Here is a 6,000-nt window from a genome sequence, read left to right as displayed (position 1 = left end):
TACAAAAAAATATTCAATTCATGTCTATGACTTTTCCAGCCCTGGAAATCACAATTGTAAAACTCACTGATATTTCCAGGCTTTCCATGGCTGTGGGAGCCCTAAGGATTTGGTTAATGAATAAAAGAAAAAGAAAAAAGAGCTGCAGTTGGGAGGAAACAGTTTGTGTGGATAAAGAGAGTGGAAGTGTCAGAATCCCCAAACACACAGTTGCCATCTTCAGAATCAGCCCTTCTGACACACACACATACACAAATAAATAAATACATACATGCACACACAGTAAGAAGGAGCAAAAATGTGAACAGGAAAAGAAATAATGACAAGGATGAAGAGTAGAAGGAAACAACGAGGAGTGAAGTAGATACAGAAAAAGAGAGAGATGGGCCAGAGTTCAGAGAATTGAGGAGGCGAGTTGTCGTCAGTATGACTGAGTTTATGAGTGAGACAGAGCTGTTCTCCGCGTCTGCTGCCGTGATGGAGGGTGATATAGATTAATGAGCGGGCTGAGGGTTCCCGCACACAACCGTCAGCACAGCGACGGCCTTCATAGAGACTCAGCAGCGATGCACGGCACACAAACACCCCGTAAGTGACTGCAGCGCTATACAGCAGTCTTTACAACACAGAGGCCTGGACTCCACTGCTGTTGCAATGCTGTGAAACTATAGCATCAATCTTGACTGATCCGATGGGTATTACATCACATGCTAACAGGAGCTCTAAAATCTGACTGGATGAGTTGTTGTGATTGTACACCTGTGACTGCACATTAGTTGCATTCTACATTATGCAATGTTGCTTGGCAACCATAAGCGGCCTACAGTTAGGCTAATGAACTATATTATTAAGCGGAAGAAATGTTTATTAGTGGTTCTACATTCTGGTGGCAAGTTTTGCACTAGCAAACATCAATTATATTTTCTTCAGAAATCTTACCTATCTAGACTGAAAAAAATGATGTAGGATTTACTTAGAAAGCATTTTTTTAATTTTTACTCAGAAATTGTAATAATGAAGTAGTAACACAAGTACTACTAACACAAGTAACACACTGAATAAAATGTGAAATTTTAAAGTTGAAAGACTGAAATAGTATTTTCAGTAACACTTTCAGGGTGACAGTTACACGTGTTACATGTTCTTACTGTTACCAATGGCGTAGGTTTGATTTTGAAATTGGTGGGGACATCCCCAGAAGCTGAGGATTCAGGAAATTAATAGGATAATGTATTAAGGTTTTTATATATTGACCTTAACAATATATTAATTAATGTATTCTGTAATATTACAGGTATCTAATAATAACAAGGAGGCAGTTTAACAGAGACTTAACTTTACTCCATTCATAGTGCAATGCAATAGTCAATGTCAATGTGATACTGTCTTGTTCCTTGCTATTTGAAGAAGCCAAACACATGTCTACATCTGTCATTAACAGAAATTAACTGTTGGCTTATTTGTTTCACATCAATATTGTCCAGTTTGGCCTGGTGGACATGGCACACAGCAATACTGTTAAAAAAGAAAAGATAATTTTTTTAAAAATTTGTTTTGGCTTGACGTATATAGCCTGAATAGGTCAACTGTTAATTTTAGAGGTTTTGTGGTAAAATAAAATAGGGCAGTTTTGTTCATAATTTATGTTTACAAACATTATAAACAAAGCTATATAGGCTAGGCTATTTGTAAACATTTTACTTTATTTACCGATAAATTACATTATTTCTGAATAATAAAATGCGACATATACGCGACTTATCTTTTTTCCTCTCAGGAATAGCGTCTGTATTTTTAACCATGCAGCAAACATTTTAAAATATCTTGGAAAAATACTTTAATTCATAAACCATTGTTTTTCCTTTTGTTTAATAGGTTACATTTGGACAGAATCTTGTTATAAAAGATAACTGTAGGCCTATTGGCTAAGACAGCAAATACTCTCTTTGTTTTTTAATAAATAAAATGCTGTAGCTACATAATAATAATAATAATAATAATAATAATAATAAGTAGGCTACATGCAAACAAACAAACAAAAAAAGTAAAAAAAAAAAAATAACGTTATTAACCGTTATTTTTTCTAATCAAACCGGTTTCGGAACATTAATAATACAGAAGGAACGCTGGAACAGAAACGTTAAAATACCGATTCTGCTCGGAGTGAAACGATTGAATTTTTTTTTTTTCGTTTTTAAGCCTTGGAAATCAGTGGTCACTGGATATTGGTAGGGACATGTTCCTAGCATCCCTACTAAATTCTACACCTCTGCATGTTACAAAGTACTAGAAATAACAACACATAATGCAATATTACAAGTAAGTAACCCTAACCCTATAGTAAGTACAGTTAATAATTATTACTAAGTATTTATTTGTGTAATTACACTGTAACAACGTCACCTTAAAATAAAATGTAACCGTATTTTCTTTTAAAACGTAAAACAATAATCTTTAATTCTTAAAAAAAAGTTTTATTTACAACTTGAAAAAATCTTTTTACAGTGTAGTCCTGATTATTATTAATAATAGATGTGATTATTTAAAGTCCCTGTCAATAATTTTATCCCTTAAAACTCATCTTTAATCGCCAAATTGACTCATTTAAATGTTTTTTTCCTGTGAAAAAAAATTCTTCATGCCTTAAAATAGCTTTAATGTAACTCTACACCCTTGCCTCATTTAGTATACGCGGATCAATAAATATGCAAATTAGCCCTGTCTCCACTCGCTCACACCAGCTCAGAGATCCACTCAGTCAACTTAGTGAGGTAAATGCTGAACAAAGGTATTGCTCTTTACAACATCGGACACATAATGGTAATTAATATGATTAGCCTTTTGCTTGACTATGTTATCAAACAGCTAATAATGTGTTGCTAATGTTACACAAACCATGTTCCTGTTCGCCACAGCTGTCTTCTAACAATCAGTATCCTTACAAATGCTTTGAACAACTCAGAATGTCAGTGGAGAAAGGCATATAGTTCATCAACAGGCATATAGTTTCATATCAACAGAAAAATATACCGGAATAACCTGGCTTCTTTAGACACTCTCCTGCTAGTTCACCATTAATGATATGCTAAAGCCTGCCGGCACGTTGACGTGATTGGTTACAAAATAGATTGTGATGTCACAGACACCGGCGATTTCAAACCATGGGTTTTCACTGCAGTTTGCACATGGTTTGCATATTAAAATCACCACACAGACATAAACAACATTAAAAACTTGATTTTCACCACAGGGGGTCTTTAACATTGCTGTCTATTCGCACATAACTGATGCTGCCATTTTAAAAAAGCAATAAGTAACTCAAAGGAATAGATCACCAAAAAATTAAAATGAAAGTCAGTGGGGTCCGGTGTTATTTTGGATACCACTAACTTTCATTGTATGGACAAGGACAGTTTAAACATTCTTCAGAATCATTTCTTTCATATTCCACAGAAGAAAAAAAGTCAAACAGGTTTGGAACGACATGAGGGTAGGCAAATAATGATCAAATTTTCATTTTGGGGTAAAGTATCCTTGAAGGTCAATCACTACAGTGATTTTATCATGGTTAAGAAGTTTTGGGACTATAATACCGCTTAACCGTGGTAAAATCACAATATTGTGTGATTTATTGCTTTAATTTATCATGTAAAAGTAAAAATGACTTCAAGGACTGTACTATATTGAAAAACAGTAGACCTGTAGGCCCTGGTTAGAGTCTCGTCTCCTGATCTGATAGGCTTCAGTTGGAGTGTCAGAGCCGGTTAGTGAAATCCTTTGGATCAGATCAATATCGCGCTGGTTAAGAGAAGGGAGAGGCTCTTAGTGGCTGTCATTTTCAGGCCTGTGGGTTGTGTGTTTGTCAGTGTCAAATCAGCAGCTCTGCTATATCTGCCCCTACAGGGCCGAACACAATCACAGCAAAATGATCTTAAAAACAGCATTGGACAATGTAACTTTTAAAAGTAAAGTGTAAATTGTGTTATTGATTAGAAAAAGAACATGTTTATGTTATATTGGTACCTGTTATGGAATACACGTAAAGTTACTTTTTAAGGTTATAGCTGACTGAGAGTCCAGAGTGGAAACACTAAGCTTGGCTTGCAGCCATTATTCATTTTAAAATGCTATTCATTGCTGTGGACAAGCACCCAACATAGCTAGTATACAATAACAAAGGCTATATAATAAAAAACATGCATTTGCCCATTTTATTGCACTACTACATTTACAAATATATTTAAACAGACATCACAAACACACGAAACAATACATCATGTACCTGTCACATTTTTGACAAAATGTTTTCCCAAAAATCTCAGGTGGGACGAAAAAAAAGCTTTCTGTACGTTCACTGATTAGTATGATACATGTACTCTAGCTTAAAAGGTTAGTTCACCCAAAAATGAAATTTCTGTCATTAATTACTCACCCTCATGTCGTTCCAAACCTGTAAGACCTTCATTCATCTTCGGAACAAACAGGCCCATAGACAGCAATTTCATAACAAATTTTGTCATTCTCCTACGTTGTTCACATTGTAAACAGTGCAGTGCTTCTGGGTTCTACGTTAGAACGCGGCTCAGTATTGACCGACGCTGTACACGTGAGCAGCACGATGAGTGTGATGCTGACGCAGGAGCCGGCCAAAAATGAGTCAAAAATGTGAGACAGAACCCGGAAGTGCTGCACTGTGTTTACAACATGAACAGCATACAAGAGTGACAGGGAAGAGAAGAAATTGTTGAATAAAGTCGTTATTTTTGTTTTGTTTTTGCGCACAAAAAGTATTCTCGACGGTTCATAACATTAAGGTTGAACCACTGTAGTCACATGGACTATTTTAACGATGTCTTTACAACCTTTTTTGAGCCTTGAAATTTGGTATGACATTGCTGTGGAGATCAGAAACCTCTCAGATTTCATCAAAAATAACTTTGAAAATTAAACTTACCAACATCAAAATTTTGATAGGTAGTGTATATTTAGTGAGCATGTTACTTTGCCTGTTACTTGGAAAATCAATAAACAAAAAATGATGATCAGAAAAAAAGAAAAGAAAAAAACAACACACATGTTCTGTACTTCCAGTAAGTCATGAGAGTAAACGGATGAAATATGAATGGCACTTTCATTTCCAAATGATATCTTGTATCTAACAAAGATAAAGTTTAATAACATCTAATAATAGTTCATTTTATGTGTTACTCCATAAAAAATAACCAATGTCTTCTATGTATGATGGCAACATTCAAGATTATTGCCCTGTATGTGGTCCATCGCCAGACCGCTCTCAACCGTTTTGTGTTTACAAGCTCTTTTGATGATTAGCGCCTCTGTTTACAGTGCTCGCGTTTTATGTGTGCTGTCTCGTAAAACAACATGAGTGGCTGAAGCCCTGGCTCATTTATTAACACGTCCCCAATGACAACAGTCGCCCATGTCACATTCGCTTCAGCTGAAACAACTCCCATTTCTGCTTTTAATTAGCGTATAGCATGCTATACGGGCTCTGCTAATGTTTAGAGCATGGGTGAACATGGTCGTGCTTAAGAAAGCATTTACCAGGGCTCATCATCGTTATTGCGCATTGATAATTAATGTATAATGAATTTAAAAATTACCCCCTTGGTTATGAATGCTGGTGTACGGGGGCGGGTGCAAAAACAGTTTGATCAATGTCTTATTTTATGTAAACATATTAAATTTTGCTCTACTGCTAACTAAGGTAATATGAAAAGAATATTGAGAGGCCACAGTGACAGTGTTTGCCGTGGGCGCAACAAGATTTCTTCAGCTTAGAGCTGGAGAGATCATAAAATCCAGCATGCGAGAGGACAAACGTGATTTTGACTTGTCTTCCTGTTGGACAAAACGGGTGCCATTTGTTTCCCCTCATAAACGTGTTTGCCAAAAATCTATTGTATTTTTTTCTTGAAACTTCCTCGATGCTGTACCAAATGTATGTTTGGATATAATATTTTTATATACATTTATATT

Source organism: Ctenopharyngodon idella, chromosome 19 (assembly GCF_019924925.1).
Source record: "Ctenopharyngodon idella isolate HZGC_01 chromosome 19, HZGC01, whole genome shotgun sequence".
Lineage (NCBI taxonomy): Eukaryota > Metazoa > Chordata > Actinopteri > Cypriniformes > Xenocyprididae > Ctenopharyngodon > Ctenopharyngodon idella.
Note: the sequence above shows the minus strand (reverse complement) of the source record.